Genomic DNA, 18,524 nt, shown 5'->3' with positions numbered 1-18,524 from the left:
GCCCCACAGCCACGTGCTGGCCGGCCGACCAGCCTCCGCGCCGCTGCAACCGCCGCGCCGAGCCATCCAGGTCGGCCGACGCTCACGCCGCCATCCGCCCCGGTCAGGCCAGCCGCCCCTCGGCCGCGTCGTGCCCTGGTGGCTGGTCGCGCCGTGCCCTCGTGGTCAGCCGCCCCTCGGCCACGCCGTGCGTTGTTGGCTGGCTCGGCCAAACACAGCCGCCACCACACCGCATAGGGCACTAGGAAAACCTAGCGTCCCGGTGGATGGACAGGCCGGTTCAAGGGGCTGCAGCGGCCGGTTGGGCATTTGACAAATGGGCCTAATTTTTTTCGAAGCTTTTGCTCTCTATAAAAAAACGTGGTCGGGCCGGTTGGCGATAGACTGATTGGGCTGGTTGCCTAGTTTTTCGTAAAAAAGTATATTCTCGCTTTAAAAGAGCTCGGAAATTCGTTTTTCGGTCTATTTTTCATGTATTAGATACGCGTAATATATTATCTCATTTAACATGATTTTATTATATGTTTTTACTGTTGTAGATTAATTGTTTAGCACTTTTAATCATTAGGTAAATCATATAATAAAAATGTATTAAATAATGAAACGTTATTTTTTATTGAATAAGTTTTCTACGTCGCATTTATGCAAAAGATTACCTGCTGTAATCTCATTATTTTTGCATAAATTGCAGATGGTCGGAATCGTCAACATGAAGTTTCCTGAGTTGGCCCACACATCACTAAAGTATCTGAGTTGGTCTTCCGACTGCGAGATCTGGTTCGAGGGCAAGAACCTTCTGAGGGCGATTGGAAAGGGGACCCTGTTGGCCCCCACTGACCTCAAGTTTGCGCCAGAAAATGCCCAGGCTCTGCATTTCCTCCATCATCACCTCTGCCCTACTCTAAAAGACGAGTATATAGCTGAGCGGAGTGCTTCTGGCCTTTGGACCGATCTTAAGCAACGTTTTGAGAGGCTGAAGTACACCGTCAAGCCACGTGCAAAGGCGGAGTGGATCCATTTGAGGTTCGCAGACTTCAAGACGATTGGGGAGTACAATTCCGCACTGCACCGGATTTGTACAGCTCTTCAGCTGTGCGGTACTAAGGTTATCGACAGTCAAAAGATTGAGAAAACCATATCCACTTTCCATCCTGACGCGGTCCAGTCCTCACGGAACTACCGCGAGGGGAACTACACGAGGTATTCAGAGCTGATCAACATCCTCCAGGTGGCAGAGACGCAGGACGAGATTCTAAAGAAGAACTTTGTTGCACAACCACTTGGGGGAGTTCTCGTCAGGAGGTGAACGCTCTCAAGGTCCGGAAGCCTCTCAAGAAGAAGAGGGACCGCAAGGGCAAGAAGAAGGGCCCTCACCCCCTGCTCCGGCTAAGCAACAGAAGTCGGGCAAGGGGGACCAGAGGCCTCAGGACTGCTTCCGGTGTGGATAGTTGGAGCATTTCTCCCACCAGTGTCGCGCACCACAGGAGGTGGTTGCTGCGTAGAAGGCTCGAAAGGAGTGCGAGACGCACCTCACCTTGGTTCAGGAGGAATCACCACTGGCGCCACCAGCGGCTCGAGTGATGATCCCTACACCTCCTCGTGCACCCATCGTGGCGACCTCAGTTATGCCCATAGTGCCAGCCTTGGGGGTTTCTAATGACGCTGACGTTGCCATGGAGGTTGAGCACATGGTCGCCCCTACGGTCCCGCCACTGGATGTTGATGCTGCTACCGAGATCATGTCTATCGAGGAGGGGATCACCACTCTGGAGATCCAGGCTGAAGTCAATGGCCACTTTGCTGACTCTACTTAGCCTACCTCGTTAGTAATCATGATTCCGTGATTTGAGACAATGCATTCGAATAAATTCGATTTGGTTGTAAGTTCTATGAGAGCATAAACTTATTCTTTATTTCATGACGCTTGGATGACATTTATATCATTCATTTATTTCATTATTTATACATGATAGTATGTTATGTTTTGAAATGTGTGCATTTATTATTAATGTATGTTCTTCCTCGTTACATTAATTAGATGTCATATTTTAAAACGCGTGTGGCGCCCGAATGGAGGAAACGTGCCTTGTTGATAGCGCCACTACACATACCATTTTACGAGAAACTAACTACTTTGAGTCTATTAAAAATCTCCGGGAAGTATTGATACATCCATTTTGCATCACGTTTTCATGTTGATATTTATCGCTTCTTGGGCTGTTATTTCACTTCACGGTACAATTCTTATGCCTTTTCTCTCTTATTTTGCAAGGTTCACATGAAGAGGGAGAATACCGGTAGCTGGAATTCTGGCCTGAAAGTGGAGCAAGTGTGAGATACCTATTCTGCGCAACTCCAAACGCCGTAAAAATCAACGAGGATTTTTTTCCGGATTTATAAAAAATACTAGGCCGAAGAAGCGCCAGAGGGGCGCCAGGGGTTGGCCACAAGCCTGCACGGCGCGGCCACCCCCCCAGGCCGTGCCATGAGGGCTTGTGGGCAACCTGCTGGCCCACTTGCCCCCCTCTTCTGCTATATGAAGGGTTTCGTCTGGAAAAAAAATCAGGGAGGAGCTTTTTCGTGGATTTGCCGCCGCCACGAGACGGAACTTGAGCAGAACAAATCTAGAGCTCCGGCAGGACGATCCTACCGGGGAAACTCCATCGTCATCACCAACACTCCTCTCATCGGAGGGGACTCGTCACCATCAACATCTTCATTAGCACCATCTCATATCCAAACCCTAGTTCATCTCTTGTAACCAATCTCCGTCTCGCGACTCCGATTGGTACTTGTAAGGTTGCTAGTAGTGTTAATTACTCTTTGTAGTTGATGCTAGTTGGATTATTTGGTGGAAGAGTTTATGTTCAGATCCTTGATGCTACTCATTACCTCTCTGGTCATGAATATGATTATGCTTTGTGAGTAGTTACTTTTGTTCCTGGGGACATGGGATAAGTCATGCTAATAGTAGTCATGTGAATTTGGTATTCGTTCGGTAATTTGATATGTTGTATGTTGTTTTTCCTCTAGTGGTGTTATGTGAACGTCGACTACATAACACTTCACCATTATTTGGGCCTAGAGGAAGGCATTGGGAAGTAGTAAGTAGACGATGGGTTGCTAGAGTGACAGAAGCTTAAACCCTAGTTTATGCGTTGCTTCGTAAGGGGCTGATTTGGATCCACTAGTTTAATGCTAGGGTTAGACTTTGTCTTAATTCTTCTTTCGTAGTTGCGCATGCTTGCGAGAGGGGTTAATCATAAGTGCGATGCTTGTCCAAGTAAGGGCAGTACCTAAGCGCCGGTCCACCCACATATCAAATTATCAAAGTAACGAACGTGAATCATATGAACATGATGAAAACTAGCATGACAGAAATTCCCGTGTGTCCTCGGGAGCGTTTTTCCTCCTATAAGACTTTGTCCAGGCTTGTCTCTTGCTACAAAAGTGATTGGGCCACTTTGCTACATCATTGCTACTTTTGTTACTTGTTGCTTGCTACGAATCATCTCACCACACAATCACGTGCTACCGACAATTTCAGTGCCTGCAGATTTTACCTTGCTGAAAACCACTTGTCAGATCCTTCTGCTCCTCGTTGGGTTCGACACTCTTACTTATTGAAAGGACTAAGATTTATCCCCTATACTTGTGGGTCATCAAGACTCTTTTCTGACGCCGTTGCCGGGGAGTGACGCGCCTTTGGTAAGTGGAACTTGGTAAGGAAACATTCATATAGTGTGCTGAAATTTATTGTCACTTGTCACTATGGATACTAATCCATTGAGGGGCTTGTTCGGGGTATCTTCACCTCGAACGGAAGCACAAAGAGTTGCTCCCCAACCTGCTGCACCTACTGAAAATATTTGCTTTGAATTTCCTTTGGGTATGCTTGAGAAACTGTTGGCTAATCCTTTTACAGGAGATGGAACATCACATCAGACTTGCATCTGATCTATGTAGATGAAGTTTGTGGTCTATTTAAGCTTGCACGTTTGCCCGAGGATGAGGTCAATAAGAAGGTCTTTCCTTTATCTTTGAAGGATAAGGCAGTGACATGGTATAGGCTATGTGATGATACTGGATCATGGGACTACAATCGGTTCAAATTGGAATTTCATCAAAAGTTTTATCCTATGCATTTAGTACATCGTGATCGGAATTATATTTATGATTTTTGGCCTCGTGACAGAGAAAGCATCGCTCAAGCTTGGGGGAGGCTTAAATCAATGTTATATACCCCAATCATGAGCTCTCGAGAGAAATTATCATTCAGAACTTCTATGCTCGGCTTTCTCATGATGATCGCACCATGCTTGACACTTCTTGTACCAGTTCTTTTATGAAGAGAGATATTGACTTCAAATGGAATTTATTGGAGAGAATTAAACGCAACTCTGAAGATTGGGACCTTGAAGAAGGTAAGGAGTCAGGTATGAATTTCACGTTTGATTGAGTTAAATCCTTTGTTGAGACAAATACTTTTTGTGACTTTAGCGCTAAGTATGGACTTGACTCTGAAATAGTAGCTTCATTGTGTGAATCCTTTGCTGCTCATATTGATCTCCCCCAAGAGAAGTGGTTTAAATATCATCCTCCTTTAGAAGTCAATGTAGTTAAACCCACTCCATTTGAAGAGAAAGTCATTGCCTATAATGATCCTGTGGTTCCTAGTGCTTACATTGAGAAACCACCTTTCCCTGTTAGGATAAAGGATCATTCTAAAGCTTCAACTGTGATACGTAGAGGCTATATTATAACACCTACACCCCCTGAGAAAATTAGAGTTGAACCTAGCGTTGCTATCATCAAAGATCTTCTGTCTGACGATGTTGAGGGACATAATATTCACTTATGTGAAGATGCTGCTAGAATTGCTAAACCTCACGCTAGAGACAAACATAGGCATGTCGTTGGCATGCCTGTGGTTTCTGTTAAGATAGGAGATCATTGCTACCATGGTTTATGTGACGTGGGTGCTAGTGTTAGTGCAATACCTCAATCCTTATACGATGAAATCAAAGATGAGATTGCACCTGTTGAGATAGAGCCTATTGGTGTCACTATTCAGCTTGCCAGTAGAGATACTATCTGCCATGTGGGAATTGTTAGGGATGTTGAAGTCTTGTGTGGTAAAACGAAGTATCCTGCTGATTTCCTCGTTCTTGCTACTGCACAAGATAGCTTTTGTCCCATCATATTTGGCACACCCTTCCTCAATACCGTCAATGCTCATATTGACTGTGAGAAGCAAACTGTCACTGTTGGCTTTGAAGGTGTGTCACATGAGTTCAATTTCTCCAAGTTTGGTAGACAACCTCATGAAAAAGAGTTGCCTAGTAGGGATGAAACTATTGCCTTAGCTTCTATTGTCGTGCCTCCTACTGATCCCTTAGAGCAATACTTGCTTGAGCATGAAAATGATATGCATATGGATGAAAGGGATGAAATAGATAGAGTTGTCTTAGAACAATATCCTATCCTTAAGAATAACTTGCATGTTGAACTGCTTGGGGATCCACCCCCACCAAAGGGCGATCCTATGTTCGAGCTTAAACAGTTGCCTGATACTCTTAAGTATGCTTATCTAGATGAAAAAGAGATATATCCTGTCATTATTAGTGCTAGCCTCTCAGAGCATGAAGAAAAGAAGTTATTAAAAACTCTGAGGAAGCGCAGTGCTGCTATTGGATATACTCTTGATGATCTTAAGGTCATTAGTCCCACTCTATGCCAGCACAAGATCAAAACTGATCCTGATTTCAAACCAGTTGCTGATCATCAAAGGAGATTGAATCCTAAGATGAAAGAAGTAGTAAGAAAAGAAATATTAAAGCTCCTGGAAGCGGGTATTATCTATCATGTTGCTCATAGCGATTGGGTGAGTCCGGTGCACTCCGTCCCTAAGAAGGGAGGCATTACCGTTGTCCCTAATGATAAGGATGAATTGATCCCACAGAGGATTATTACTGGCTATAGGATGGTGATCGATTTTAGGAAACTGAATAAAGCCACTAGGAAAGATCATTACCCTTTGCCTTTTATCGACCAAATGCTAGAAAGGTTGTCTAAACACATACACTTCTGCTTTCTAGACGGTTATTCTGGTTTCTCCCAAATACCAGTTGCACAATCTGATCAGGAGAAAACCACTTTCACCTGCCCTTTCGGTACCTTTGCTTATAGACGTATGCCTTTTGGCTTATGTAATGCACCTGCCACCTTTCAAAGATGTATGATGGCTATATTCTCTGAATTTTGTGAAAAGATTGTCGAGGTTTTCATGGATGACTTCTCCGTTTACGGGTCTTCCTTTGATGATTGCCTCAGCAACCTTGATCGAGTCTTACAGAGATGTAAAGACACCAATCTTGTCTTGAATTGGGAGAAGTGCCACTTTATGGTTAATGAAGGCATCTTCTTAGGACATAAAATTTCTGAAAGAGATATTGAAGTCGATAAGGCTAAGGTTGATGCAATCGAGAAAATGCCATACCCCACAGATATCAAAGGTATAAGAAGTTTCCTTGGTCATGCTGGTTTCTATAAAAGGTTCATTAAAGACTTCTCTAAGATTTCTAGGCCTCTTACCAATCTCTTGCAAAAGGATATTCCTTTTGTCTTTGACGATGATTGTGAGGAAGCCTTCGAAATACTTAAGAGGGCTCTGATAACTGCACCTATTGTTCAACCACCTGATTGGAACTTACCTTTTGAAATCATGTGTGATGCTAGTGATTATGTTGTTGGTGCTATTCTAGGGCAAAGAGTCGATAAGAAGTTGAATGTTATTCACTATGCTAGTAAAACTCTAGACAGTGCCCAGAGAAACTATGCTCCTACGGAGAAGGAATTTTTAGCAGTCGTGTTTGCATGTGAAAAGTTCAGGTCTTACATAGTTGATTCCAAAGTCACTATTCACACTGATCATGCTGCTATTAAGTACCTCATGGAGAAGAAAGACGCTAAACCTAGACTTATCAGATGGGTTCTCTTGCTACAAGAATTTGATTTGCACGTTGTCGACAGAAAGGGTGCTGATAACCCAGTAGCAGATAATTTGTCTAGGTTGGAGAACGTTCTTGATGACCCACAACCTATTGATGATAGCTCTCCCGATGAGCAACTGAATGTCATCAATGCTTCACGTAGTGCACCATGATATGCTGATTATGCAAACTGTATCGTTGACAAATATATACCACCTAGTTTCATGTACCAGCAAAAGAAGAAATTCTTCTTTGACTTGATACACTACTTTTGGGATGATCCTCACCTTTATAAGGAAGGAGTAGATGGTGTTATTAGACGTTGTGTACCTGAACATGAACATGGACAGATCCTACAGAAGTGTCACTCCGAGGCATATGGAGGACACCATGCGGGAGATAGAACTGCACACAAGGTATTGCAATTAGGCTTCTATTGGCCCTCTCTCTTCAAGGATGCCCGTAAGTTTGTCTTGTCTTGTGACGAATGTCAAAGAATAGGTAATATTAGCAAATGTCAGGAAATGCCTATGAACTATTCACTTGTCATTGAACCATTTGATGTCTGGAGCTTTGATTATATGGGACCTTTTCCAAAATCCAACGGGTATACTCATATCCTAGTTGATGTTGATTACGTCACTAAGTGGGTAGAAACTATCCCAACTAGTAGTGCTGATCACAACACTTCTATCAGGATGCTTAAAGAAGTTATTTTCCCTAGATTTGGAGTCCCTAGATATCTAATGACTGATGGTGGTTCACACTTCATTCATGGTGCTTTCCGTAAAACGCTTGCTAAGTACGATGTCAACCATAGAATTGTGTCTCCCTATTGCTACTGCAACAAAAGACCTTCCAATGGCGCCAGAAATAGTCGTGTTGACGGCACCAGGAATCCTTCTGCTACGGCTACGCCTTAAGGGACTTCCTAGGCAAATATGCAAAGGATTTCCCCCGTGGCCTTGGAGCCTTGCGTTGGTGTGCCCTCGAAGCGGAAAGGGTGATGTAGTGCAGCGGTGGTAAGTATTTCCCTCAGTTTGAGAACCAAGGTATCGATCCAGTGAAGGAGTATCTCAAGTGCCTGCACAAACACAAAAAGCTTGCACCCAACGCTATGAAGGGGTTGTCAATCCCTTATAGATTGTTCGCCAAGTGAGAACTGAAAGCAATAAAGTAACAAAGCAAAGTAAAAGCAAAAGTGGAAACGATAGGTGTGAATAGACCCGGGGGCCGTAGTGTTTACTAGTGGCTTCTCTCATGAAAGCAAGTAGACGGTGGGTGAACAAATTACTGTTGAGCAATTGATAGAACCGCGCAAAGTCGTGACATCATCTATGGCAATGATTATATCTATAGGCATCACGTCCAAAACAAGTAGACCGATACTTTCTGCATCTACTACTATTACTCCACACGTCGACCGCTATCCAGCATGCATCTAGTGTATTAAGTCCAAAAGAACAGAGTAACGCCTTAAGCAAGATGACATGATGTAGATGGACAATCTCATATCTACTACAGAGCCCACCTTGTTACCCTTGATGGCAACTACACGATGTGTGCCTTGCTGCCCCTACTGTCACTGGGAAAGGTCACCACACGGTAAGAACCCAAAACCAAGCACTTCTCCCATTGCAAGAATCATAGATCTAGTTGGCCAAACAAAACCCAAGACTTGAAGAGACTTACAAGGATATTAAATCATGCATATAAGAAATCAGCAAAGACTCAAATATATATCATAGATAATCTGATCACAAATCCACAATTCATCGGATCTTGACAAACACACCGCCAAAGAGGATTACATCGGATACATCTCCATGAAGATCATGGAGAACTTTGTATTGAAGATCCAAGACAGAGAAGAAGCCATCTAGCTACTAACTACCGACCCGTAAGTCTAAAGTGAACTACTCACGAGTCATTGGAGGTGCGATGATGTTGATGTAGAAGCCCTCCAACTCCAAAGTCCCCTCCGGCACAGCACCGGGAAGGGTCTCCAGATGAGATCTCGCGGAAACGAAAGCTTGCGGCGGCGGAAAAGTATTTTCGTGGATCCCCTCATTTTTTTCCTGTATTTTAGGGAATATATAGGCGAAGGATCTAGGTCAGGGGGGCGCTAGGGATGCCACAAGCCTGCCCACCGCGGCCCCCTGGTGGCGGGTGGGGGGCTTGTGGGCTCCCTGTAGCCCTCCTGGCTTGGCCCACAAGCCCCGTGATCTTCATCCGTTCGTGAAAAATTTAATTCGGGGATTTTATTCCGTTTGGACTCCGTTCCAAAATCACATCTGAAAAGAGCCAAAAACACAGAAAAAACAGGAACTGGCACTGAATTAATAAGTTAGTCCCAAAAAAGATATAAAAGGTACATAAAAAAGATGACAAGATAACAACATGAAACCATCAAAAATTATAGATACGTTTGAGACGTGTCACCTATCACCCTCAGTCCAGTGGTCAAGTAGAGCTAAGTAATAGAGAGATTAAACTAATTCTGCAAAAGACTGTCAACAGGTCTCGAAAGAATTGGTCTAAGAAGCTCGATGATGCGATGTGGGCTTAGAGAACTGCCTATAAGAATCCCATGGGCATGTCTCCGTACAAAATGGTGTACGGTAAAGCAAGTCATTTAGCTCTTGAGCTAGAGCATAAAGCTTATTAGGCAATCAAAGAGCTCAACTTTGATTTCAAACTTGCCGGTGAGAAGAGGTTATTTGATATTAGCTCGCTTGATGAGTAGAGAACTCAGGCATATGAGAATGCCAAGTTGTTCAAAGAGAAGGTTAAGAGGTGGCATGATAAGAGTATACAAAAGCGTGAGTTCAATGTAGGTGATTATGTCTTGCTATATAACTCTCGTTTAAGATTCTTTGCAGGCATGCTTCTCTCTAAATGGGAAGGTCCCTATGTTGTTGAGGAAGTATATCATTTCGGTGCTATCAAGATCATAAACACGGAAGGTAATTGTCCGAGAGTGGTAAATGGGCAGAGAATCAAGCATTATATCTCAGGTACTCCCATAAATGTTGAAAGCAATATTATCAATACCATAACTCCGGAAGAATACCTAAGGGATATTTATCAGCCTGTTTCACACTCCGAAAACGAAGAGGTATGTGATTCGGTAAGAAAACATAGTCCAAAACTTTTCCAGTAGGAAATTTTCTCTGTTTTGGATTTTTTGAAAAATACAAAAATTGGAAGTAGCCCGGAAAGTGCGCGAGGAGGCGACAAGCCTGCACGGTGCGGGCCCACCCCTTGGCCGCGCCGTGAGGGCTTGTGGCCACCTCGTGCGCCTCCCGGACTCCGTTTTCGTGCAGGGTACTCCTTCTGGTCTGAAAAATCATTATTTATACTCCCGTTTGGTCTGACCCCTGCATCATGCAGATTTCCTCTGTTTTTTTGTTTCGAGCCTATTTCTGTTGAAGATCTAGATCGCTATGACTTCCCCAAAATCTTCGAAGGACAAGATCTTCGAGAAGGTCATAAATCCCTACCTCACGGGAGTGCTGCAACACCCTCAATCTATCGAGATGCATGAGGGGATGTTGCACATCCGTGACGTTGACGGGCCTAAGAAGACCGGAAGCATGGAGACGAGGCTCCAAGCAATGGAGTAACAAGTCTTCAAGTTCCAAGGGATGGTGGAGCGTGGACTCAACGCCAACCACATGATGATCACGGAGTTCAGCAACAAGCACAGGATTGATGCCAATGACATTGGGAAGCACCTCTCCAGGCTCTATGACAGGATTGATCAACTCCAGGCCCAGATCTATGACCTGCAGAACCAAATCTGTGAGTATGAGTATAGATTTAAATCAATACGGTTGGCTGCAGATTTGAGGATTCCGGAGATTCGTTCATCTTTCCATGATGGAGCACCCATGCCTTGGAAGACGGAGGATCAAACTCATGTTGCAACAACTCCACCACCATCACCACCAAAGGAAGACAACTGAGCATTGGTATGGGCAATCCCCTTGGCTTGTGCCAAGCTTGGGGGAGTTGCCCCGATATCGTATCACCATCACATCTTTTGCCTTTACCTTTGTTTTAGTTTTCCTTTTCAGTTTTCTCTTTCTCTAGTAGATTAGAAGTCTTAGTGTTTTAGTCTTGAGTTTTGGTTTGTGTCACCCCTGATGTATTCGAGCTCGTGAGCCATATAATAAAGAGTGTCTTAGTTGAAGGGCTTTGCCTCTTGCCATGATCAAAAGAGTGAGCATAGAACAAAAGAATGAAAGATCATGTAATGATCTTATGGGAAGTGATGGCTTCACATATAAAAAGAATGAGGATTAAAACTTTTTGAGGGTAGGCAAACATAGACCTTGGTCATTGTTGCAATTAATAGGAAGTGATAAGGAAGGAGAGGTTCAGATATAAATATATCATCTCTGACACCACCTATGATTGTGAACACTCACCAAACTACTGCATGCCTAGAAGTAGATGTTGGACAAGGAAGACAACATATTGAATTGTGTTTGCTTGGTTCCGAACAATGTTATATGATTAGAGATCCCTTAGCATGTGACGGTTGCTTCCACCTCACATTAGCCAAAACCTCCTGCACCAAGTAGAGATACTACTTGTGCATCCATAAACCTTCAAACCAGTTTTGCCATGAGTGTCCACCATACCTACCTATGGATTGAATAAGATCCCTCAAGTAAGTTGTCATTGGTGCAAGCAATAAAAATTGCTCTCTAATATGTATGATCTATTAGTGTGTGGAAAATAAGCTTTGTACGAACCTGTGATGAGGAAGACATAAAAGCGACAGACTGCATAATAAAGTTCTTTATCACAGGGGGAAATATAAAGTGACGTTCCTCCGCACTAAGAGGACACGCATCCAAACCTCAAAAGCGCATGAAAACCTCTGCTTCCCTCTGCGAAGGGCCTATCTTGTACCTTTACTTTTTGTCCTTGAAAGAGTCATGGTGATCTTCACCAATTCCCTATCTCGCCTTTATCTTGGCTAACGTCACATGCTTGGGAAAGATATATATTCATATGTCAACTTGGAAGTAAGTATTCATGGATTATTATTGTTGACATTACCCTTGAGGTAAGCAGTTGGGAGGCAAAACTATAAGCCCCTATCTTTCTCTGTGTCCAGCTGAAACTTTGATCTCATGAGTACCACGTGAGTTGTAGCAATTGTAGAGAACGAAAGAATGATTGAGTATGTGGATTTCCTTTACAAGCTCTTATTTGACTCTTTCTGATGTTGTGATAAATTGCAATTGCTTCAATGACTAAAGGCTATCGGTTGTTACTTCTCGGTAAGGTTCTTGATCCATGCTTTACTTTGTGAAGGAATTATCACTTTAGCATGAGAGATTATATGTTGGTATTGCTGTTCTGATCATGATCATGATGCATCCATGTTCGTATCTTGTTTTGTCGACACCTCTCTCCCTAAACATGTGGACATATTTATTGAGCTAGGCTTTCACTTGAGGACAAGCGAGGTCTAAGCTTGGGGGAGTTGATACGTCCATTTTGCATCATGTTGTCATGTTGATATTTATCGCTTCTTGTGCTGTTATTTCACTTCATGGTACAATTCTTATGCCTTTTCTCTCTTATTTTGCAAGGTTCACATGAAGAGGGAGAATACCGGCAGCTGGAATTCTGGCCTGAAAGTGGAGCAAGTATGAGATACCTATTCTGCGCAACTCCAAATGCCGTAAAAATCAACGAGGATTTTTTCCGGATTTATAAAAAATACTAGGCCGAAGAAGCGCCACAGGGGCGTCAGGGGTTGGCCACAAGCCTGCACGGCGCGGCCACCCCCAGGCCGCGCCATGAGGGCTTGTGGGCAACCTGCTGGCCCACTTGCCCCCCTCTTCTGCTATATGAAGGGTTTTGTCTCGAAAAAAATCAGGGAGGAGCTTTTTCGTGGATTCGCTGCCGCCACGAGGCGAAACTTGAGTAGAACCAATCTAGAGCTGGCAGGACGATCCTACCGGGGAAACTTCCCTCCCGGAGGGGGAAATCGTCGCCATCGTCATCACCAACACTCCTCTCATCGGAGGGGACTCGTCACCATCAACATCTTCATCAGCACCATCTCATCTCCAAACCCTAGTTCATCTCTTGTAACCAATCTCCGTCTCGCAACTCCGATTGGTACTTGTAAGGTTGCTAGTAGTGTTAATTACTCTTTGTAGTTGATGCTAGTTGGATTATTTGGTGGAAGAGTTTATGTTCAGATCCTTAATGCTACTCATTACCTCTTTGGTCATGAATATGATTATGCTTTGTGACTAGTTACTTTTGTTCCTGATGACATGGGATAAGTCATGCTAATAGTAGTCATGTGAATTTGGTATTCGTTCGGTAATTTGATATGTTGTATGTTGTTTTTCCTCTAGTGGTGTTATGTGAACGTCGATGTAACGACCAAGATGCGGTCCTTTTCGATCTGGGGGTCGAGGCCCCCGAATAGGAAAGAAGCGCATCTAAGCGTTTCGCAAGCAAGTAACATAGCACAAATAATAATAAAAGTAGACAATTCGGGATTCAACTGTCTTCTTATTAATAACTCAGAGTACAACTCAGATACAAACAAGGTAGTTCCGCTACGGACTACAAAACATGGAAAATGTTGTGCTACCCTGCTGCAGGCCCACGATCACGACCACGCCTCAGTCCTCTAGATAGTTCACGTAGAGGCGGTCTGTCTCCTCGTCGTACTGCCACACCAGCTGGGTGACGTCGGGATCATCTGTCTCTGGGGTACCTGTACCTGCTTGGAGTTCCGGAGGAATCCGTAAGCCACGGGGACTCAGCAATCTAAGACCTTGGTGCCAGAACTAGTCATATTATTAGGTAGGGTAAGGATGAAGTGTATCAGGCTGCAGCACCTATGCTTGTTTAAGTGGCTAACTTACGCAAAGTAGAAGTAAAGGTGGTCTACACTAACGGTCGGACTTACTTGATCACTAAGTGATCCTGAACACCTACCTACGGCATTCATAACCCCACCGTGTTCCCGATCGAAGAGGGATCTTCGAAGGGACAGTCACGGTTACGCACACAGTTGGCAGTTTTATTTATTTATGTTTAAGTTCTCTAATACCGGATGTTAACAAAATATTCCAAGTTGCCACATAACCGCGGGCACGGCTTTCCGAAAGATTAAACCCTGCAGGGGTGCTCCAACTAGTCCATCACAAACGAACACAGGCCGCAAAGGCATCCTCTATCATGAATCTCGTGATCTCGTCGGATTCCTTAGAGGAAAACCTCAACTCTGGGGGAACCCAAAGCTTCACTGGGATTCCTATACGCAAGATATACCGCTTAGGTAAGGCAAGGCTAGCAGGGCCTCCCGACGTGTCAACGACCCCGATAAGAGCCGCGTATCTCAGTCTCAGGACACGCCAGATGGAACTATCTACAGGTACCAAACCTCAAGTTTCCTTGTGGTGGCCCCGCAGGCAGACCAGTTCGGACCTACACTCATGAGGAGCATTGGTCCGGGTTTGTTGATTAAAGATCCTCGGGGTAGCTACTCCCTATGCAGATTATTAATAAGTTATTAGCAAATTAACACCAATGTTGGGTCCTGCCGGACAAGCCTTCGCACTACACGATTTATCAAGGGGGTCCCCATAACAACCCCGAACGTGTTAGGAGCGATCATTATGGAATCAAACACCGGTAACCGGTAACTAAGGCGGCAATAACGGAACAAAACACCCGGCAAAAGGCTAGGTCTCCCGTCATTTACCAAGTATATAGGTGCATTAATTAAATAACATAATTTAGAACAATGATATCAAGGCTCATGTTATTACATGAGTCAAAGCACCTGCATCTAGCAACGCTAACATTAGTAGCTGAGCAAGCCTACTTAGCCATGCAAGTTTGCTAGGAAGGAGAACGGTGTTTGGGCTCATGGCACATGAAGAGGAAATTTAGTTTCAGTGCTAGGCAGCGAGCAATATGACATGGAAACGAAACTAACATAACAAGTCTAGAGATGGAATCAAGGTCATATCATCTTGCCTGTGATATCCTCAGCTTGGAATGGTTCTGGATCGTCCTGCACGTACTCTCCTGACTCCACGTATTCGTTCTCCGATCTCGGTGCTACCCAACATAAGAATAACAGCCAATGAACAGCAGCACCACAAGATGCAACAATCACATGATGCATGAGATGAAAATTGAGCATGCACCACAATTTCTATCACTAGCACAAGCAAAATAAACTACTGCAAGTTTCTGGACAGAACTGTACACTAAGCTATTTTGACATGCATGAGAATGACATGAACATATGCAGCTCGTGAAAATGGTGCAAAACCATATAAAGAACATTGCAAACGGAGCTATGGATCAACGGGAATCAACGAAACAAGATATGAAGCCCTACATGGAAGATTCAACACCACACACCCCAATGGCACAAATCTGGTATTCCCAGGTTGCCAAGACCTGTATCATTCCAACATGAATGAATTTTTTCAAGAAAGAACACCACAACATCAATTAAGCACAAACATTGATCAAAATGACAAAACTACCTAATCTGCCATAATCTGCATCTTAGCTATTTGGGAGCTACATGCAACATAGCTAGAGGCCTCCAAACATGACAAATAATGTATGTGGCTGTTGCCAACCAAGAACACTACAAGCACCATCAAGAATCACAACAAAAGGAATTAAACTCTAGAAGATACAAGGCCACAAACTTTCCCAAAACCATCAGATCTCAGGGACTTAGTGAAAATTCCTGCACCTGAGTTTCTGTCTCTGTTCTGAAGCTTTTTGACAGCAACCAAAACACAACCTACTGGACTCCAAATGATTTGAAATTTGACAGGGAGCTTCACAAACATACCAGGATCAAAATCCTAGCAATGAACTAAGGCTAGTTCCCCACAGAATGACCAGCACATACTTATCTATAAGAGAAGAAAATATTTCCAGCATCCCAGACTTAGTGAAATTTCAGAGTTCACTAATTTGGAATTTTTCAGCCACATGCCCACTTTGCCTAGGCATAGTTTGCACATACATTACACTAAGTGATAATTGACACCACTATATTGTAGAGCAAAACCCCTACTTTTTTCACACAAAAACTCATGCCCTTGGGCTCCATCTATTCCATGGAATCAAAGATCAAACTTGCAACAAATCTGAATATGCAACTCCATAAAGTATCCTTCTAAGACAACAACTACAAAGGTTGAGTTCATGTGCACAATGACAAAGTGACATGGGGGTTTGAACCCCATGTTTGTGTCATGCACATCAACAACACCAATACTTATCACAAGCCAACCCCACACACAACATGCTCTCTCTCATATTAAACATGAGGAGGTGCACAACTTGCAAAGGTGGAAGGTCCACACAGACACACACATTACAAGCATAACATAAAGCTAGTCCTACTCAATCTAATTAGAACATACAATAGCTACACTCGCATCATGATTCCAACACCATCACACACCATTTACTCATGTGCACATCAATGCACATCATGGCTTGACATGTGTGAGGCTCACACACACATCAAACACACTAGCATCACATGGAGCAAGATCCCAACTCCAAGCATAAGGGAAACACACTCACATGCACAAACTACCACCACCAAGGCTTACATCTCAAGGACTTGTGCAATTGCACAAGCATGTGTGTAGGGTTACACACACACTTGCACACACACTCAATCTCAAGCACAAACTCACACACACATAAATCTACACCACTACTACTATCACACAAACCCTACATACATGCCTTCTCTTACTCCTCCAACAAATAACAGGGAAGTAAAAAAATACATGAGGCATATGTATCTCATTGATCTAGGCATGGAGTAGCATACAAAGCAAGGGAAAACAACAAAAAAAACAGAAAGAAAGAAAAGGAAAAAGAATTGAGGGCTCTCTGGGATTCGAACCCCAGAGCCCCTGGTGCAACACACCACACCCATCCACTGCGATGTTTCTACTGCTGTTGACAAGGGAGGTGGAACAAGCAGGGTAAGGTCTCCCTGTAGAGCACTAAACCGGGAGTAAAACAACCCAAAAAGAAAGTGCCGAGGGGGGGACTCGAACCCACGCCCTCCTACAGGCACAGGCGCTGTCAGCACTACCACTACCACCACGCTACAGATCGACGTCTGGTTGTATCGTGTTGTGAAACCAGAAGAAACCTCTCTGCTGCTAGGAGGTGTCCCGCCGGCGACCGAACCACAGGGAGCTGGAGGCGCCTCTCTCGGCCATCTACGACATGGGGAACCCTCGGCAGGGGACGCGGGGGACCCAGGGGTTCCATTCCCGATCTGAGCACGGGAAAAGGTGCTCGCTTGGCTTCCCGAAACTGCACCGGAGGTGCTGCTGCTACTGCTGCTAACGCCGGTCTACCATCTACTCCAGCAGGCGTCGGTCTCTCTTCTCCTACTTATGCTACGCCGGGAGGGGGAGCGAAGGAAGGCACTGCAGCTCACCTCGCTCACCTACGGGGACGAACGGAGAGGAAGGAGGGGGAGCGAAGCCGATGCAGAGGAGGTGGCCGGCCGGGGAAGACGCGGACAACAAGGACGTCGAGGAAGTCGAGGACGTCGACGTGTGTCTGCGGGAACGCAGCCTCCTCGGCCACCGCGTCTTCCTGGCACTGCTGACGGGGCGAGGCGGCGTCTCCTGCTGCCGCTACGAGCTCAAGGAAGCTCGTCCCATGGCGGCCTGCGGGCTCCTGTTCTGGCGGCGCGAGGGACGAGGGGAGGGAAAGAACGGCGCCCTAGGGTTGCGGGTAGGAGGCTGGCTCCTTATAACGTCTCGGGAGGCGAGCCCGGAACCACCAGATCGAGGGGAAAGAAGATCGGTGGCGGAGCTTTGATCGTACAGAGGTGACGTCGAGGGAGGAAGACGACGTCTCCTGGGCTGCTGCTGCTACTCGAAGGGGTATGGGCCTAGGAGGGGATAATGGGCCTCTCTGGGTGGGAGGGAGCCCATCAGAGAAGGAAAAAAAATAACACAGCCCTGGAAATATTTCTAATTAGGAAAAAAATCAGAGAAATAAAAGAAACCCTCAGGGCTACTGCTGGTAATAAACATCAAAACAAAAATGTCCCTGGGCCTAAAAATATCTAAGCTTTTAAAATAAAATGCAAAGGAATTTTATGGGGCATTTAGATAAATACAAAACAGCAATTATTTATACTGTTTTGTGATTTATATACACCCTCAAGACCAAAATAAAGCCCCACATCATTCATCATCATCCCCATAATAACCTCTAACCACCAGACATTTTAAAACAGCCCTAGAGAAGATGGAATTTTGAACATGAGATAAAAGGAGAGGAAAAGGGTTTGAACTTGGAAAAAAGTAAGAAAGGGTTTGGAACTACACAAGGGGGTTTGAAAATGATGCCAAGCACCACACCCTCATTACTTCACACCACATCATCACATATGCCTCAACACATGAAATCACAAGATAGCTAACCACAAGATCACCACCTACATCTATTACTAACACC

The sequence above is a fragment of the Hordeum vulgare genome, chromosome 3H, assembly GCF_904849725.1.
Source record: "Hordeum vulgare subsp. vulgare chromosome 3H, MorexV3_pseudomolecules_assembly, whole genome shotgun sequence".
In the NCBI taxonomy this organism is placed as follows: Eukaryota; Viridiplantae; Streptophyta; class Magnoliopsida; order Poales; family Poaceae; genus Hordeum; species Hordeum vulgare.
This window is presented reverse-complemented; position numbering follows the sequence as displayed.